A 20,474-nucleotide genomic window follows, 5' to 3' on the forward strand; every position below is an offset into this window, starting at 1 on the left:
AGTGGGTGGCTGACCCATCTCAGGTCTCTTTTATTCCCCTGAAGTGAAATAAATTACTGAGAACCTATCTTTGCACATCTATTAATTACAAAGTATTCTATCATACACTATCTTATTTTGATTCTCATAACAAGCTGAAAGATAGGAAGAGCAAGTATAACTTCCTTTTTTTCAAGAGGAAATTGAGATATAGAGAGGCTAAGGGACCCATCCAAGAATATACAACAAGCATTAAATCAGAAACTCAAACTTAAATAGTCAAATTCAATGCTAAAACATTGCCTCTCAAAATATTCATAATGTTCTAGTCACAAAAAAAGAGATTTAATTGGTTTCAAGGTATTAATTTTTCCTTTATTTGTTAAACATTTTTTGGAAGGAGGCAAAGGATGTATCATGAGAGTTTCCATGTATAATTGTTTTATTTGTTGGAAAGGACATGAACAATTCAATTCAACACACTTTTAGTAAACACCAACTTTGTGCAAGTTTTGTCATAATTCCTTGAAAGGAATTATGTTTCCTTTCATATAGGAAAGGATTATTTCAATAATCCTTTGTTATTTTTGTTATTACAAAGGATAATACAATTATTTGTTATTACAATAATAATAAGGAATAATAGTTGTTCTCATTTATATGTAAAAGTTTTAAAAGCACTTTACAAATATTTCATTGTATCTTCACAACAATCCTGAGGGTTAGGAAAACTGCCCTGATATCTTAGATCCAGAAGGTAAAATAGAAATTGAAAGAAACCATCAATTATCTTCTGAAGAAGATTTAAAGATGAAAACTCCTGTGAATATTATAGCCAAATTCAAGGGCTCCCAGCTCAAAGAGAAAATATTGCAAGCAGCTAGAAAGAAACAATTCAAATACTGTAAGCCACAGTCAGGAATCCACAAATTTTAACAACTTCCATGTTAAAGGAGCAGAAAGTACAGTACATTATATTCCAGAAGGCAAAGGAGATAGAATAACAAACAAGAACAATCTATCCAACAAAACTTGAGTGTAATCTTTCAGGAGGAAAAGATATTTAATAAAATGGAAGACTTTTAAGAATTTCTGATGAAAAGGCCAGAACTGAATAGAAAATTTGACATTCAAACAGAAAGACTATAGAAGCATAAAAGAATAAACACAATAGAGAAACTATAAGAGGCTCAATAGTTTAAACATTTTGCATTCCAATATGGGAAGATGACATATGTACATCTTCCCATAAAATGTCTTAAGCTTTAAGAATTTTATCATTTTAGGGCAATTAGAAGCATCTATCTAGACAGAGGCAGGAATGTGAATTATATTGAGATGAGAATAAGAAATGCCCTGGGAGAAAAGAGAAGAAAAATAGGTTAAATTATCTCACAAAAAGGGAGGGTAGTGGCAGGAAATATTCAAACCTTACTCTTACATGAATTGTTTCAGATGAGGAAGTGTAAACACACACACACACACACACACACACACACACACACACACAGAGGTATCTGAATAGGTACCCCTAATAAGAGGGAAAGAAGATAAGAGAAAGGAAGGGAGTGATCAAAAAGAAGGTTAATTTAGGGAGACTGTGGTCAGAAGCAAAGTAGCTTCTTGATGAGGGAAGAATTAGAAAAAGAGAAGGAAGTAAATTAACAGAAGAAAAATGGATGGGGGGAAATACACAGCTAATAATTACATTTAAATGTGAATGGGACGGGCTCATCCATAAAAGGGAAACAGAGAGCAGAATGTATTGGGAACTAGAACCAACAATATGGTGTTTACAAGAGACACCCTCGAAATAAAAAGACACATACAGAATTAAAATAAGGGCCTGAAGCATAACCTATTATGCTTCTGCTAAATTAAAAAAAAAAAAAACTTGAAGCTAGCAATGAAGATCTCAGGAAAAATAAAAGCAAAAATAGACCTAATTTAAAAATATAATCAGGGAATCTATATTTTCTTAAAAGGGACCATATATAATTAAGTAATATCAACAATTTTTATAACACTTCTGTGAAAAAGACCTCATTTTTCAAATATGTAGAGAACTGTGTCATATATAAATATATTTATTTTCCAATAGATAGTCAAAGGATATGAGAACTTAGCTTTCAGAAGACAGCAAATTATCCATATTCAGACATAACTGAAAAAATCATCTAAATCACTATTATAGAAATTTAAATTGAAGCAACTCTGACGTACTACCTCATACTTATCAGAAATGACAAATGATGAAGGACATGTGGGAAAATAGTCATACTAATTTACATTTCCTTTGGCTCAGCAATGCCATTACTAGTTCTGTGTCCTAAAAAGATAAAAGGAAAAGGAAAAAGAACAATGTATACAAAAATATTTATACCAGCTCTTTTTGTGGAGGCACAGAATTGGAAATTGAGAGGTACTCATCATTTAGGGAATTGTTCAACAAATTGTGGTATGTGATTATGATAGAACATTATTGTGACAGAAGAAGTTACGTACAAGTTGATTTCAGAGAAACCTGGAAAGACCTACATGAAATGATGTAAACTGAAGTAAGCAGAACCAGATCATTATACAAAGTAATAACATTATTGTAATGATTATCAACTGTGAAAGATTCAACTACTTTCATCAATACAATGATCCAAGACAATTCAAAAGCACTCAGGATGAAAATAACTTTCCATCTTTAGAGACGGAATTGATGAACTTTGGAAAATAAATTGAAGAATAATTTTCTCTATTTTTCTTGTTTTTTTCATGATATGGTTAATATGGAAACATGGTTTATATAATTTCACATGTATAATGGATATCATATTTTTTTGCCATTTCAGTGGGTGGGGAAGGAACAGAAGGGAGGTAGAGTATTTAAAATTCAAAAATTGTTTTTTTTTTTTTTTAAAGCACACCACACACACACACACACACACACACACACACACACGTAGTGTTTTGGTTGGCTCTCTGGAGGTCTTGGGGCCAGCCTTCGTTTTTGCAGTGTAATCACCATGAGAATAGTCAGGGATAAAGTCCAAAGTCTTTATTATTTCTTTCACCTGGGGCTGGGCTAGCTTTCTGAAGGTCCTCCAGAATGGGTCTTGGTTTCAGTGCAGGAGGCAAGAGAGCAACCAGAATGGTCTCTATCTAGAAGTCTCTCTCTAGCTGGGTTTGTCCCAGTTTATATACTCTATTACAATTACATCATTATAGTATGCTGAGTATAAACCAATCATTATATCACTAGGGAACCATTATTTGTTGTAAGATTAAATCAATTATACCAAACTAGAGAATTCATATGCTAAACAAATAACCATTGTCTTTAACACCTTCTTGTATGATTAAATCAATCATACAGAGTTCCTGCCCTTTACACACATATATAACATAAGCAGATCTAAAAGAGGGAGATTTTATTTATCTGTAGACGTCACTGAAGACCCTTTCCTATGATGAGACTCTGTGTATATGCAGAATCTAGTGAGCTATAGAAAAAAATTCTAAGACTTAATAAGAAAAACTAGTCTGGTATCTCATTTGTAAACTTATGATCTAGATGGGAATGACCTGCAATTTCTGGTTTGATGAGAACTCTGAAGCTTCCTATACAGAGACATTAATGGATGAGTGTTAAATGGTTCAGAAGAAACACTAGCTAGTAAAAAGAAATGTCTGAGAATAGCAAAGGGGTAAATGTCTGGTCCATTATGGTTGGTTGGTCTTATGGGTGGGAAGAAGTTAATGAGGGAAACAGATCTGAAAAAGATGACTTGTTCTGAGATGGAATTATGGAAAAAAATATTTAGAGATCTTTGGGACTTGGAGTTATTATAATTATTTATGGTTGATCCTATAATAGTTTTTTCAACCTTATTCTATTTACAAAAATCTTCAAATTTCTTACCTTAAATGTCAACTTTTTATGGGAAATCTTTCAAAGTTTCCTCAACTATTACTGTATTTTCGCCTGAGATTTTTTTCCCATTCACTCTCTTAATATTATTATATACTTATTTATTTACATTTTACCTTCCAAATTAAAAAGTAAGATTCTTGAGGATAGGGACTATTTTTGCCTTTCCTTGTTGGTTAAATGGTCACCATAGTGCCTGGTATATGATAAATGCTTTAACAAATGCTTTTCAAAATTTATTGATACTATAAAGAGGGAGTATAATGTAGAGACTAGAAACTCAGATTCAGAAGCATAAAAGCATATTGATTGAATCTTACTTCTGACATACTGGCTGTGTGGCCCTAGGCAAATAACTTAATCTCAGTATTCTAGATACTTCTCTAAGATTCTTAGTGTAGGAAAAGACAAGGACAAATGTTGGAAGATATGTAGGGAAACTGGGACACTAATACATTGTTGGTAGAGTTGTGAATGGATCCAGCCATTCTGGAGAGGAATTTGGAACTATGTTCAAAAAGTTATCTAACTGTGGATATCCTTTGACCCAGCAGTGTTTCTATTGGGTTTATATCCCAGAGAGATCTTAAGGAAGAAAAAGGGACCCACATGTGCAAAAATGTTTGTGGCAGCTCTTTTTGTAGTGGCAAGAAATTGGAAACTGAGTGAATGCCCATCAGTTGGAGAATGGCTGAATGAGTTGTGGTATATGAATGTTATAGCAATATTGTTCTATAAAAAATTATCAGGAAGATGATTTTAGAAAGGCCTGGAGAGACTTACATGCTAAGTGAAATGAGCAGAACCAGGAGATCATTATACATGGCAATATATCATATCATATATCAATATCATATAATATTGATATTGCCATGTATAATGATCTCCTGGTTTTGCTCATTTCATATTCATATAATATAATATTGACGTCATATAATATTGACGATCAGTGACTCTTTCCAACAATTAGTAGTTTCAACCATAAATGTGAATGGGGTGAACTCTCCCATAAAATAGAAACAGATAGCAGACTGGATTAAAAGCCAAAATCCTACAATATGTTATTTACAAGAAACACATTTAAAGCAGAGTGATACATACAGAGTAAAGGTAAAAGCTGGAGCAGAATCTTTTATGCTTTAGGTGAAGTAAAAAAAGGAGGGATAACCATCCTGATCTCACATCAAGCAAAAGTAAAATTTGATCTAATTAAAAGAGATAAGGAAGGAAATTATATCTTGCTAAAGGATATCATAGATAATGAAGCAATATCAATACTAAATATATGTGCGCCAACTGGTATAGCATGGAAATTCCTAAAGGAGAAGTTAAGAGAGCTACAAGAAGAAATACACAGCAAAACTATAATAGTGGAAAATCTCAATCTTGCTCTCTCAGAACTAGATAAATCAAACCACAAAATAAATGAGATAGAAGTTAAAGAGGTAAATAGAATATTAGGTATGATAGATCTTTGCAGAAAATTGAATGGAGACAGAAAGTATACTTTCTTCTCAGCAGTTCATGGAAACAATATAAAAACTGAGCATATATTAGGACATAAAGACCTCAAAATCAAATGCAGAAAAGCAGAAATAGTAAATGCAATTTTTTCAGATCATGAAGCAATAAAAATTACATTAAATAAAAAGCCAGGGGAAAATAGACCAAAAATAATTGGAAATTAAACAATATCATCCTAAAGAATGAATGGGTGAAACAGCAGATCATAGAGACAATAATTTCATCCAAGGGAATGATAATAATGAGACAACATACCAGAATTTGTGGGATGCAGCCAAAGTGCTAAAGAGGGGAAATTTTATATCTCTAGATTCTTACTTGCATAAAATAGAGAAAGAGAAGATCAGTGAATTGGGCTTGCAACTAAAAAAGCTAGAAAAAGAACAAATTAAAACCCCCCAATCAAATGCCAAACTTGAAATTCTAAAAATAAAAGGAGAGATCAATAAAATTGAAGGTAAAAAAGCTATTGAATTAATAAAAAAACTGAGTTGGTTTTATGAAAAAAAATCAACAAAATAGATAAACCTTTAGTAAATTTTATTAGAAAAAGGAAAGAGGAAAATCAAATTCTTAGTCTTAAAAATGAAAAGTGAAAACTTTCTACCAATGAAGAGGAAATTACAGCAATTAGTAGGAGTTACTTTGTCCAACTTTATGCTAATAAATTTATAACATAAGTGAAACGGAGAAATACCTACAAAAACATAGATTGCCCAGATTAACAAAGGAGGAAGCAAATTGCTTAAATACTCTTATTTCAGAAAAAAGAAATAGAAAAAGCTATTGATCAATTCCCTAAGAAAAAATCCCCAGGAGCAGATGGATTTACATGTGAATTTTACCAAACATTTAAAGAACAATTAACAACAATATTATATGAACTATTTGAAAAAATAGGAAATAAAGGACTTCTACCAAATTCCTTTTATGACTCAGACATGGTACTGATACCTAAACCAGGTAGGATGAAAACAGAGAAAAATTATACACCAATCTCCCTAATGAATATTGATGCAAAAATCTTTTTTTCCCAATGTCAAAATTGAAAATGGTAAAATCGCCACTTTTTAATAAAGAAAAAATTAAAATAATTGTTAGTAAATATGTTGCCCAGTTATATGCCAACAAATCTGGCAATTTGAGTGAAATTGATGAATATTTACAAAATATATATTTAGATTAACAGATTAGGAAATAGAATTCCCAAATAACCTCATTTTAGAAACAGAAATTGAATAATACTTTAATCAATTTCATTTTTTTATTATAGCTTTTTATTTACAAGATAGATGCATGGGTAATTTTTCAGCATTGACAACTGTAAAACGTTTTGTCCCCCACCCCCTCCCCCAGATGGCAAGTAGACCAATACATGTTAAATATGCTAAGGTATATGTTAAATACAATATATGTATACGTATCCATACAGTTATAATATTGAAATAATATAACATTAACCTAAGAATGAAATAAAAAATGCAAGTGGACAAAGACAGAGAGATTAGAAATGCTATGTAGTGGTTCACACTCAATTCCCAGAGTTCTTTCACTGGATGTAGCTGGTTCTATTCATTATTGAACAAATGGAACTGATTTGGTTCATCTCATTGTTGAAGAGAGCCATGTCCATCAGAACTGATCATAATATAATATTGTTGTTGAAGTATATAACGGTCCTGCTCATTTCACTCAGCATCAGTTCATGTAAGTCTCTCCAGGCCTTTCTGAAATCTTGATGCAAAAATCTTAAATAAAGTATTAGCAAAGGGATTACAGAAAAATTATCCCCACCCAGCCCTCTTTGTAGTGGCCAGAAACTGGAAACTGAGGGGATGCCCATCAATTGGAGAATGACTGAATAAATTGTGGTATATGAATATTATGGAATATTACTGTTTGGTAAGAAATGACCAACAGGATGATTTCAGAAAGACCTGGAGAGACTTATATGAACTGATGCTGAGTGAAATGAGCAGTGAAAGAACTCTGGGAGATGACTAAGAACCATTACATTGAATTCCCAATCGCTATATTTTAGCCTGCATGCATTTTTGATTTCCTTCACAGGCTAATTGTACAATATTTCAAAGTCCGAATCTTTTTATACAGCAAAATAACTGTTTGGACATGTATACTTATATTGTATATAATTTATACTTTAACATATTGAACATGTATTGGTCAACCTGCCTTCTGGGGGAGGGGGTGTGGGGAAAGAGGGGAAAAATTGGAACAAAAGGTTCGGCAATTGTCAATGCTGTAAAATTACCCATGCATATAACTTGTAAATAAAAAGCTATAATAAAAAAAAATTATCCCCACCATGACCAAGTAGAATTTATACCAGGAATGCAGGGCTGATACAATATTAGGAAAATTATTAGCATAATTGGCTATATCAATAACCAAATTAACAAAAGCCATATGATTATCTCAATAGATACAGAAAAAGCATTTGATAAAATTCAACACCCATTCCTAGTAAAAAAATACTAGAATGTATAAAAATAAATAGAGTTTTCCTTAAAACAGTATCATCTATTTAAAACCATCAGCAAGCAGCATATGTAATGGGGATAAACTGGAACCATTCCTAATAAGATCAGGGGTGAAACAAGTTTGCCCACTATCACCGTTACTATTCAATATTATATTAGAAATGCAAGCTTTGGCAATAAGAGAAGAAAAAGAGATTAAAGGAATTAGAGTTGATAACAAGGAAACCAAATTATCACTTTTTGCAGATGATATGATGTTATACTTAGAGAATCCTAGAGAATCAAATAAAAAACTATTAGAAATAACCCACAACTTTAGCAAAGTTGCAGGATATAAAATAAATTCACATAAATCATTAGCACTTTTATTCATCACTAACAAAATCCAACAGCAAGAGATACAAAGAGAAATTCCATTTAAAATAACTGTTGATAGGACGAAATATTTGGGAATCTATCTGCCAAGGGAGGGTCAGGAACTATATGAGCAAAACTACAAAACACTTTCCACACAAATAAAGTCAGATCTAAGTAATTGGAAAAATATCAAGTGCTCTTGGACAGGTTGAGTAAATATAATAAAGAAGATCTAAACTAATTACTATACCAATCAAATTCCCAAGAAACTATTTTACTAACTTAGGAAAAAAAAATTTATCTGAAAGAACAAAAGGTTAAGAATTTCAAGGGAATTAATAAAAAAAATTAAATGAAGGTAGCTTAAGTGTGCCAGATGTAAAACTATATTATAAAGCAGCAGCCATCAAAACCATTTGGTATTGGCTTAGAAATAGAGCAGTTGATTAATGGAATAGGGTAGGTTCACAAAACAAAATAGTCAATGGCTATAGCAATCTAGTATTTGACAAACCCAATGACCCCAGCTTTTGGGATAAGAATTCACTATTTGACAAAAACTGCTGGGAAAATTGGAAACTAGTATGGCAGAAATTAGGTGTTGACCCACACCTAATACCATACACCAAGATAAGGTGAAAATGGGTTCATGATCTAGACATAAAAAATGATATTATAAACAAATTAGAAAAATATAGGATAGTTTACTTCTCAGATGTGTGAAGGAGGAAGAAATTTTTGACTAAAGAATTTCTGAAGATCATTATTGATCACCAAATAGATAATTTTGATTATATTAAATTTAAAAAGTTTTGTACAAACAAAACTATTGCAGCCAAGTTTAAAAGGGAAGCAACATTTTTCATTAAAAGGTTCTGATAAAGGACTCATTTCTAAAATACATAGAGAATTGGCTCAATTTTATAATAGTTCAAACCATTCTCCAATTGATCAATGGTCAAAGGAAATGAACAGACAATTTTCAGATGAAGAAATTGAAACTATTTGTAACCATATGCAAAGGTCCTCCAAATCACTATGGATCAGAGAAATGCAAATTAAGACAGCTCTGAGATACTACTACACACTTGTCAGATTGGCTAAGAAGACAAAAAAAGGTAATGAAGAATGTTGGAAGGCATGTGGGAAAACTGGGACACTGATACATTATTGTTGGAACTATAAACAGATCCAACCATTCTGGAAAGCAATGGAACCATGTTCAAAAAGTTATCAAAATGTGCATACACTTTGATCCAGCAACATTTCTACAAGGATTATAGAGATATTAAAGAAGGGAAAGAGACCGACATGTGCAAAAATATTTGTGAAAACCCTTTTTGTAGTGGCAAGAAACTGGAAGTTGAGTGGATGCCCATCAATTGGAGAATGGCTAAATAAATTGTGGTATATAAATGTTATGGAATATTATTGTTCTGTAAAAAACAATTAGCAGGATGATTTCAGAGAGGCCTGGAGAGACTTACATAAACTGATGCTAAGTGAAAATCAGGAGATCATTATACACAATAACAAGATTATACGATGACCAATTCTGATGGATTTCTGATGGACAATTCTGTACCTCTCTTCAACAATGAGATGATTCAAACCATTTGCAATTGTTCAGTGATGAAGAGAAAGATTTACACCCAGAGAGAGGACCATGGGAACTGAATGTGGACCACAACATAGCATTCTCACTCTCTCTGTTGTTGTTTGCTTGATTTTGTTTTCTCTCTCAGTTTTTTTTCTTCCTCCATCTGATTTTTTTTTGTGCAACAAGATAATTGTACAAATATGTCTACATGTATTTGATTTAATATATACTTTAACATATTTAACATATATTGGACTACCTGACAGCTAGGGGAGAGGTGGGCGGAAAGAGGGCAAAATTTGAAACAAAATGTTTTGCGAGGGTCAATGTTGAAAAATTATCCATGCATATGTTTTGTAAATAAATGTTTTTTTTTTAACTTTTTATTGACAGAGCCCATACCTGGGGAGTTTTTTTTTTACAACATTATCCTTTGCACTCACTTCTGTTCTGACTTCTCCCCTCCCTCCCTTCACCCCCTCCCCCAGATGGCAAGCAGTCTTATACAAGTTAAATATGTCACAGTGCATCCTAGATACAATATATGTGTGCAGAACTGAACAGTTCTCTTGTTGCACAGGAAGAATTGGATTCAGAAGGTAAAAATAACCTGGGAAGAAAGACAAAAATGCAAGCAGTTTACATTCATTTCCCAGTGTTATTTCTTTGGGTGTAGCTGCTCCTGCCCATCCTTCATCAATTGAAGCTAAGTTAGATCTCTTTGTCGAAGAAATCCACTTCCATCAGAATACATCCTCATACAGTATCATTGTTGAGGTCTATAATGATCTCCTGGTTCTGCTCATTTCACTTAGCATCAGTTCATGAAAGTGTTGCCAATCCTCTCTGTATTCATCCTGCTGATCATTTCTTACAAAACAATAATATTCCATAACATTCATATATCACAATTTACTCAACCATTTTCCAATTGATGGGCATCCATTCATTTTCCAGCTTCTAGCCACTATGTAAATAAATGTTTTAATAAAAACAATAATAATTTTTTAAAAAGAAAAGAAAAAGCTTTATTAAAAATGCTTGGTGTAGGGAACTCACTGGTCTGCATTGGTAGAAGGAGTTTTCTCATCTGAGAGTTTCTTATATAAATTAAATCATAGATTCAGTCCCTATTCCTGATATAGGTCGATCCATGTTCTTTTAAGTGAGAAGTTTGTGTTCTTTGAGCTAAAGTCACCCTATGTCTAAGACAAATCAGTTTTTCCAACTGCCATATTGTTTAATGACTCATATTGACTTTGTGTTCCAATAACTCTGCCCTCATTACAATATTTTTTAAAATGAACTTCTGTCTAATCATTGCTCCTCCATTTTGTAGTTATGAAGTTGTTCTTTTCACCCCAAGGACTTGAATCCATTTCTCTTCGTTATATTCAGAATAAATTGGGTTTATCATTCTAATCTGTTGCGATCTTTTGAGATCATTCCATCATCTATGTGACAACTCTCTGTTCCAGATTTGTATCATCTGAAAATATGAGAAACATTTCTATACCTTTATTTAATCTTTGACAAAATGCTGAACAGCACAAAGTCAAGGATGGATACCTGAGGACTCCACAAGAGATTTCCTTCAAAGTTGATATTGGTCAATCAATGACATGTTAGATATGATCATTCAATGAATTATATATTCATCTACAATATCTAATCCACATATCTATATGTGATTCACCTCAATTACCAGTGTTGTAACCCTATTAAAAAAAGAAAATAAGGTTAGTTTGATGTGATCTGTTCTTGATCAATCATTCCTGCTTCTTTTGTAGATCATCCTTTAACCTCAATTTAATGATATTATCTAAAATTTAGACAGAAATTGAAATCTGGTTCATTAGCTCTTAGTTGACAGATGTTACCTGTTTCCCATTTTGAAAGTCAGTTTCTCCAGTTCTCAACATTGCTCCTATTTTTCATGATCAAGGATATGTGGCTCAATAATAATGTCTGCTACTCCTTTCAATGCCTAAGAATGTAATCAATCTGGGCTGAAGATTGGAACTTACCAAGGACAGCTAAGTTTTCTCTTGCTACTTCCATTGGCTGACCAGCATAGAGACCACTCTAGGTTTTGGGTGAGTAGAGAAGGAAATTACCCAAGAAAAGTATAAATCAAAAAAGCTTGTTAAATTGAATTGACAAGAAATTCAAAATAATGGGAGTTCTTCTGCATCAAACATTTTCTGGAATAACAGGTATAAAAATGTTTTTTTAATATATTTTTATAATTGTGCTAGTCTTTTCTATTATTTAGATAGTAAAATAACCCAATACTAGGAGTCATATCTTATTGATCCTTTGCTTCTTCCCTCATTCTCCAACATTATGTGGCTACTCACTGCTAGCACACTGTGCAAGACTGTTTACTCATTAGATAATTGCATATATTTTATAGTCAGAATTTTCAAACTAGTAGGGGACTTAGAGATAATGGTGATGATGATGATGATGATGATGATGATAGCATTTATATAGTACTTTAAGGTTTTTAATTCTCCTTTATCCTTACAAACTTTTTGGGAGGTAGATGGTATTACTGTTCTAATATCAAAGTGGAAGAAACTGAGGCAGGCAGAGGTTAAGTTATTTATCCAAGATCACACAGCTAGTGAGTGTTTGAAGTCATCTTTACAATCACCCAGAGAGGTGAAACATACGACTTATCACATAGATGATTAGTAATGACATTGAGTTGAGGCTCTATATCTTCTTGATTGCTTTCTTTGACTACACTGTTTCTTTTGTTAATATGGAGTGAAAATATGCTATTGGACTGCTAGGTTTCACTAAGTGACATTTCCAAAACCCCAGAGGTGGAAAGGGTCTCTAAGGGTATATAAGAGTGTCCTTTACAGTAGACCTAATAATTAATTCTCCAGCCAATACTTGAAGAGCTCCAGTGACAAGGAATGCTACTGTCTCCCAAGATAGTATATTGCACTTTGGGATGGTTCTGATATTTGAAAGATTTTTCTTCCATTGGGTGAAATTCATCCTGTTATAATTTCTAATCTCTCTATATATTAATCTATCTCAAAATTGACATTATTAGCATAATTTATTTACATCACAATTATGTAATTTTATATGTATGCAATCATTATGTGTCTGTTATGTAAAAGAACATATATGACTATGTATAATATATTATGCAAGAGGAAAAAAACAGAAAAAAATAAAAGAAGTGAACAAGCATGTGTTGATTTATATTCAATCTCCATAATTCTTTTTGGCATTTTCTGTCCAAAGTCTATTAGTATTGCTTTGGATCACTGAACCCCTGAGAAGAACTAAATCGTTTGTAGCTGATTATCACACAGTCTTGCTGTTACTATGTACAATGTATTCCTGCTTCTTGTTTCACTCAGCATCAGTTCATGTAAATCTTTCCAGCTCTTTTTAAAACCATCTTGTTCATTACTTATTTTAATAAAACAATAATATTCCATTACCTTCATGTACTACAACTTATTCAGCCATTCCCCAGATGGGCATCTATTCATTTTCCAATTCTTTGTTACCACAAAAAGAGTGCCTACAAACATTTTTTGCAAATGTGGGTCCTTTTTTCTTCTTTTTACTGTCTTTGGAATATAGAGACAGGTGTGGCACTACGGGTCAAATATTATGTACAGTTTTATAGCTCTTTAAGCATAGTTCCAAATTGCTCTCCAAAATGGTTGGAGCATTTCATAATTCCACCAATAATGCATTAATGTCCCAGTTTCCCCCCATCCCCTATCATTATCTTTTCCTGTCATCTTAGTCAATCTGAGAGATATGAGGTGGTACTTCAGAGTTATTTTAATTTTCAATTCTCTAATAAATAGTAATTTAGAGCATTTTTATATGACTATAGATGACTTTAATTTCATCATTTGAAAATTGCCTGTTCATATTCTTTGACCATTTAGCAATTGGGGAATGATTTGTATTCTTATAAATTTGACACAGTTTTTTATATATTTTAAAAATTAGACTTTGTCAGAAACACTGGCTGTAAAGATTTTTTTCCACCTTTGTACTTCCCTTTTAATCTTGCTTCTATTGGTTTGTCTGTTCAAAACCTTTTAAATTTAATATAATCAAAGTTGTCCATTTTATCTTTCATAATGTTCTCTAATTTTCCTTTGGTTATAAAGTCCTCTCTTCTCCAAAGATCTGATAGGTAAATTATCTTTTACTCTCCCAATTTGTTTATGGTATTGTCCTTTACGCCAAAGCATGTACTCATTTTGACCATATTTTGGTATGAGGTGTGAAATGTAGATCTATACTGAGTTTCTTACCTATTATTTTCTATTTTTCCCAGCAAGAGTGAGTTCTTATTCCAGAAATTGCAGTTTGGGTGTTTATCAAATAGTAGATTACTATAGTCTTTGATTATTGTATCAGGTGTATCTAATCTATTCCACAGCTCTACTGCTCTATTTCTTAACCAGTACCAAATGGTTTTGTTGACTGCTGCTTTATAATGTAGTTTTAGGTTTGATACTGCTAAACCATCACCATTTGTATTTGTTTTCATTACTTCTCTTGATATTCTTGACATTTTGTTCTTCCAGATGAATTTTGTGATTATTTTTCTAACTCTATAAAACAATTTTGGCAGTTTGATTGGTATGGTAATAAGTAGATCAATTTAGGCAGAATTGTCATTTTATTACATTAACTTGGCCTACCCAAGCAATTGATATTTTCCCAATTGTTTAGATCTCATTTTATTTGTGTGAGAATTATTTTGTAATTGTGTTCATAAAGTTCTTGGGTTTGCCTTGGCTGGCAGACACCTAAATATTTTATTTTGTCTATAGTTATTTTAAATGGAATTTCTTTTGCTACATTTTGCTGCTGGGCTTTGTCAGTAATATATAGAAATGCTGATGATTTGAGTGGATTTATTTTATATTGTACAACTTTGCTAAAGCTGTTAATTGTTTCCAGTAACTTTTGGATGATTTCCTAGGATTCTCTAACTATATCATCATATCACCTGCAAAGAGTGGTAGTTTATTTCCCCATTTCCTATTCTAATTCCTTTTTCTTTTCTTATTGCTAATACCAACATTTCTAACAATGTTGAGTAATAGTGGTGATAATAGACTTCCTTGTTTTGTAATACTAGAGAAACTGAGGCAAGACAAAGATTAGTTTTTAATTTTAATTGTGGAGAATTTTAGACTAGCTGAGACCAGATGACTGGATGGGACTCTTGTCCAAAGCATTCAGCAGTGAGCAACAATAAGGAGACTTTTATAGGGCTCCAGCTATAAGGGAAACAAAGGCGGGGGGGGGGGGCGAGGATACTGTATTTTGTCAAAAGTTTTTCTAAATCTATTAAGATTTTCATATAATTTCTCTTGGTTTTGTTGTTGATCTGGTCCATTATCTTAATGATTTTCCTGATATTGAACCAATGGGGCCACAGAATTAAAAAATAGATCTAATTCACAGGCATATAACATTTCATTGACCATAAAATATGATGAATTGTCATGGTGTCCACATTCGAGTTAATGGAGAGGTTCATTACTTAAGCTCCTTCCTCTTTTTCTCTATCAAGTTCCAAGGAATCATCTAATAACTTTATATCCTAGAACATGGGCTTCTATTTATCCCCTTATCACCTATTTTAAGTAAATGGCTCTCCTACTTAATTCTGGATAAAATGTGTTGAAGGCAGACAGAAGGCAGAGACCAGAGCCAGAGACAGGAGAACATTATCTGTGTATTTGTTCTGACAAACTTCAGGTTCTCATTCCATGAAGTAGTGTTATGTCTATTTATCCAGAGAGAGTAGAACTAAGATCCATGGTTATCTACCCATAGATTGTTTAATATTACCAAACAATACTACAAATGGAAGATTAACTTTTCATTATTATTCAAACTACACAACCCTTATTATCCACTGCATATCAACTGGTTCTGTCACTTTTAAATACCTAGCTAAGGAATGAGCATTTTATTCAGTAGGAAACAGGAGAACTATTAAAGGTTTCTGAGTGGCAAAGCATAGCAGGACTCCTGTTGTGAGTTGTTTTTCTTATCTCTATTCTAAATGGGATCCCCACCCACAAGAATCTGGAGTGCTGCCAAACTACCTGAGGCAACTCCCCCACTCACTACTGCAAGGAACACTTGGAAGGAATGCATAACAACAGAAAACCAAGCAGCTAAAAGAATTAAGGTAAATTAAGATAATTGCTTAAAGGGATGGCATTAAATGACTTTAGTGGTTAGGTAGCACAATGAATAGAACCCAGAACTTAGACTCAAAAAGGCTTGAGTTCCAATGCTGCTTCAGGCATTTACTAGCTATGTGCCTGGGCAAATCACTTAATCTCTGTTAAAGTTTAATTATCTGCAAAAAAGGGATGAAAGTAGCGCCTACCTCTCAGGGTTTCTGTGAGAATAAAATGAAGTATTAATGAAGTGCTTTACAAATCTTAAAACACAAAAATGTTACTTGTTATTGTTATTATTTTTATGATTACATCAAATTGGCATAATTGTGGATAACTAAGAAGAAATAGCAGTGTATAGACAAAACAGAAACGAAGGAAGTGATAGGTCCCTACCCTCATCATGCTTCACCTTCAGTTCTAGAAGCCAATTTTTTTTGAAGACTTGGGGAAGCTAGAACATATACAAAAGAAGGCAAGCAGGACAGCATGGAGACCAGAAGGGGACCATGCTTTAAGTAGGTAAATGAACTAAAGATGTTTGGCTTGAATAGAAGAAGGCTTAGGAGGAAATATGGATCTGTCTTTAAGTATGAGGAAAAAAAGTTCTGAATGAGAATTTTTCTCTTTAAATAAAGTCAAAGTGCATTGGATTCCCTTGGGAAGTAATGGATTCCCCTTTGGTGGAAGTCTTTGAAAAGACTAAAATTATTCATCATTTTTGTTACAAAGGGAATTTCTGTTTAGGCACAAGGCAGACTAGAATAGGACTTTTAAACTCAGAGTTCCCTGTTCCTTCCCCTCCCCATCCATCACCCCCATGGATCCATAGATAATTCAATGGATCCATGGATTTGAGATGGATAAAATACAACTTTATTTCAATAGAAATATTCTTTATAGACCTTTATAATATTTATATCATGTTTAACATATATTGGACTATTTGTCATCAAGAAGAGGGCATGGGGAAAGAGGGGGGGATTGGAACACAATGTTTTACAGTGTTGAAGAATTGTCCATGCATGTGTTTTGAAAAATAAAAAGCTTTAATTAAAAAAAAAAAGACCTTTATACTGAGAAGTTTATAGACTTCACTGGACTTCCAAAGAGACTACCAACAGTAAGGATAAGAACTGCTGGAGTAGCTACATCTTCCAACTCTGAGATTCTGTGAATTTGAAATCCTGAAAATGGACAGAGGACAAAAACTTTTGTGAGCAAGGAAAAAGTTTAAACTGAAGGATCTGAGACTCAAAAGAACATAGGACTTTTGGACAAAAGTTCATCTTTAAAAAAAAAAAAAGCAATCATTGCTAAGTGACTTGATTAGAGTCATACAACTAGAAAGTTTCTGATATTGGATTTGAATTTAAATCCTCCTAACTCCAAGACTGAGGCTCAAGCCACTGCACTATTTCATTGCTTTGATTCATCTTTACATAGCCACAAGGGAGAGAGGTTGGTAGATCATGAATATAACAACTGATTCTATACATATGGTGATCTTCATATACCAAGGCAAATAATATCTAAGAATATATGCTATTATATTAAAAGGTACTGGAATGAGGGCAGCTCCAAATCTGTTTATTTCATATTAGTACATGACTTCCAAATGGCAAAATTTTGTACTTGGAATGACAGCTGTCTTTCTCCTTGAAGAAGGGAACCTATAGAACAAAATATTGAGATAAGTACTCTGCAAAAATAAAATGTAAGGCACCAAATTTCATGTCTTCATGTATTTTCATTTTTCAATGGGCAAGGGCTCCGTACTTTTTATTTATAAAGTAATTCAAGGAACATTTTCTACATTAAATTCTAGTCCAAATTCTAGAAACTCATGTATTTAGTTCTTTTCTCTGATTTTCTCCATATATGGATTTCTATTTCACTCCTATGTGACTGTGTGTCATGTAATCTTTCTTGACACTATCCTAGCATTTTTGTTCTTGGTAAGTGAAGAAGTTCATGTGTTTCAGGTGGGAGAATGGAGAGTTAGAGTCTTAAGTGAAAATACAAAATCTCTGAGGCTTTCTGGTGCAGCCCAACCAGACTTCATATTAGTGATGTATCTTTTTAAGCATTTCTGCAGGTATGACTGATTCCCCAGAGAGCTGTAAAGCTGTAAATGGGAATATTCTATTAGTGAATAATTTACTAATCTTTGTTGTCTAGAAAAAGACATCTTTCCTGCTTTTATTTAGCATAATATTTACTTCTGGGGACTACATGTGTTATACAGTAGATTGTTATCCCCAAGGACTATATTAAGAATTACCCATTTCAATTTAGAATTATTTTCTATTTAAATATTTAAGTATCTGTTCATCATGAACCTTTCCCACCTGTGACTTCTAAAGCCTTTTTGCTTGCAAAGAATATTTGGCATGCAATTACATTCCAGCATTTATTGTGTACCCACTATGTGTCAGACTCTGGGTAAAGCACTGAGGACAGACACAAAGAAAAGAAAGACATAGCTGGAGCTAAGCCCTGTTGTCCACAGGAATGCAATGTCTTGATAACCATCTAGGTTAACTCAGAGGGTAAGCTCCTGATGGAGACTTCGTCTCAATAAAAAGTTCAACAGGATAGATTACTCTCTCAAGTTTCTTCTTAGCTGTGCATTTGTTCCCATCTCAGATGGGCTCATGGGATCATTTAGATTTGGAGTTAGAAGTCTACCTACCCTTGTTCATACATACTTCCTGTAATTGTTTTATAGATGAGGAAATTGGTGTCTAGAGAATAAATTAAATTGTTTATTTATTAAGTATTAAGTGTATTTATCAAGTACCTGCTATAAATGAGGTTCTATGCTAGGTGCTAGGAATATAAAAACAGTATCAAACAGTCCTTACTTTCAAGGAACTTATATTGTATGAGTTTAATCAGTTGATAAACACTAGTTAAATGCGTACTTTGTGCTAGCACTATACTTAGCACTGTCAAAGTTTTTTTAAAGATGAAAAACAATTCCTATTTCTTTTTTTAAAAATATTATATATATATATATATATATATATATAATACACACATACATACACACATATATATCCTTAACATCCTTTCTTTTTTAAATTTTGAGTTCCAAATTTTCTCCTTCTTTTCCCATCCACATCATGACTCTGAAAAGGCAAGCAAAATAATATCAATTATGCATGTGAAATCACACAAAACATATTTCCATATTAGTCACATCACAAAAAATCATGAAAATCCTACTTCAGTTTGCACTCAGAACTCATTAGTACTTTCTGGAGTACTTTTTTCAAAAGGAACTATCTCATATCATTATATTGATCAGACTAGCCAAGTCTTTCACAATTGATCATTATTACAACTTTGCTTTTATATTGCACAATGATCTTCTAGTTCGCTTCATATAAGTCTTTTCAGGTTTTTCTGATCCAGTTCCCCCTTCCCCGTCATTTCTTATAACACAATAGTACCTGATCACAGCTATATATTATCATATGGCTTTTTCAGCCATTCCTCAACTGATGAGCATCCAGTCAACTTCCAGTTCTTTGCTAGCATAAAAAAGCTGCTGTAAATATTATTGTATATATCCTTTTTTTTTCTTTCATCAGGATTATAGACCTAGTAGTTGCATTGCTGGGTCAAAGGTTGTACATAGTTTTATAACTCTTTGAGCAGGGTTGCATATTATTCTGCAGAATGATTGGGCCATTTCATAGCTCAACCAATAATTTAATATCCTACCTATTCTCCCTCATGTCCTCCAACACATCATTTCTGATAGGTGTGAGTTAGTACCTCAGAGTTGTTTTTGACTTGCTTCTCTTTAATCAATAATGATTTAGAGCATTTTTCATATGACAATAGATAGCTGTAGTTTTTATTTTATTTTTCTGAAAATTGCTCATATATTTTGACAATTTGTCAATTTGTATTAATTTGACCATTTATCAGTTGGGGAATGATTTTTTTAAATAATTTTGATTCAGTTCTCTGTATATTTGAGAAATTAGGTCTTTATTGGAGAAACATGACATAATTTTTTTGATAGTGCTTTATTGGCTATAGAAAAATATAAATTCCCTGATTATCTCTTTTAATTAGATCTACTTTGCTTTTGCTTTGTCTGAAATTATGATTGCAATTCCTGGTTTTTATTTTTGCTTTAACTGAAACATATTAGATTCTGTTTCATCCTTTAATTTAACTCTATGTCTCTAAGTGAGTTTTTCTGTTTCAAGCATCTCTTGCTAACATTTTGTTAGATTCTGTTTTCTAATTCATTCTGCTATCCAATTACATTTTGTGAGTGAGCTTCTCCCACTCACATTGAATTATGATTACTATGTATTCCCCTCCATCCTATTTTCTTCTATTTATCCTTCTTTCTCTTTTTT

This window comes from Sarcophilus harrisii, chromosome 4 (assembly GCF_902635505.1).
Source record: "Sarcophilus harrisii chromosome 4, mSarHar1.11, whole genome shotgun sequence".
Taxonomy (NCBI): domain Eukaryota; kingdom Metazoa; phylum Chordata; class Mammalia; order Dasyuromorphia; family Dasyuridae; genus Sarcophilus; species Sarcophilus harrisii.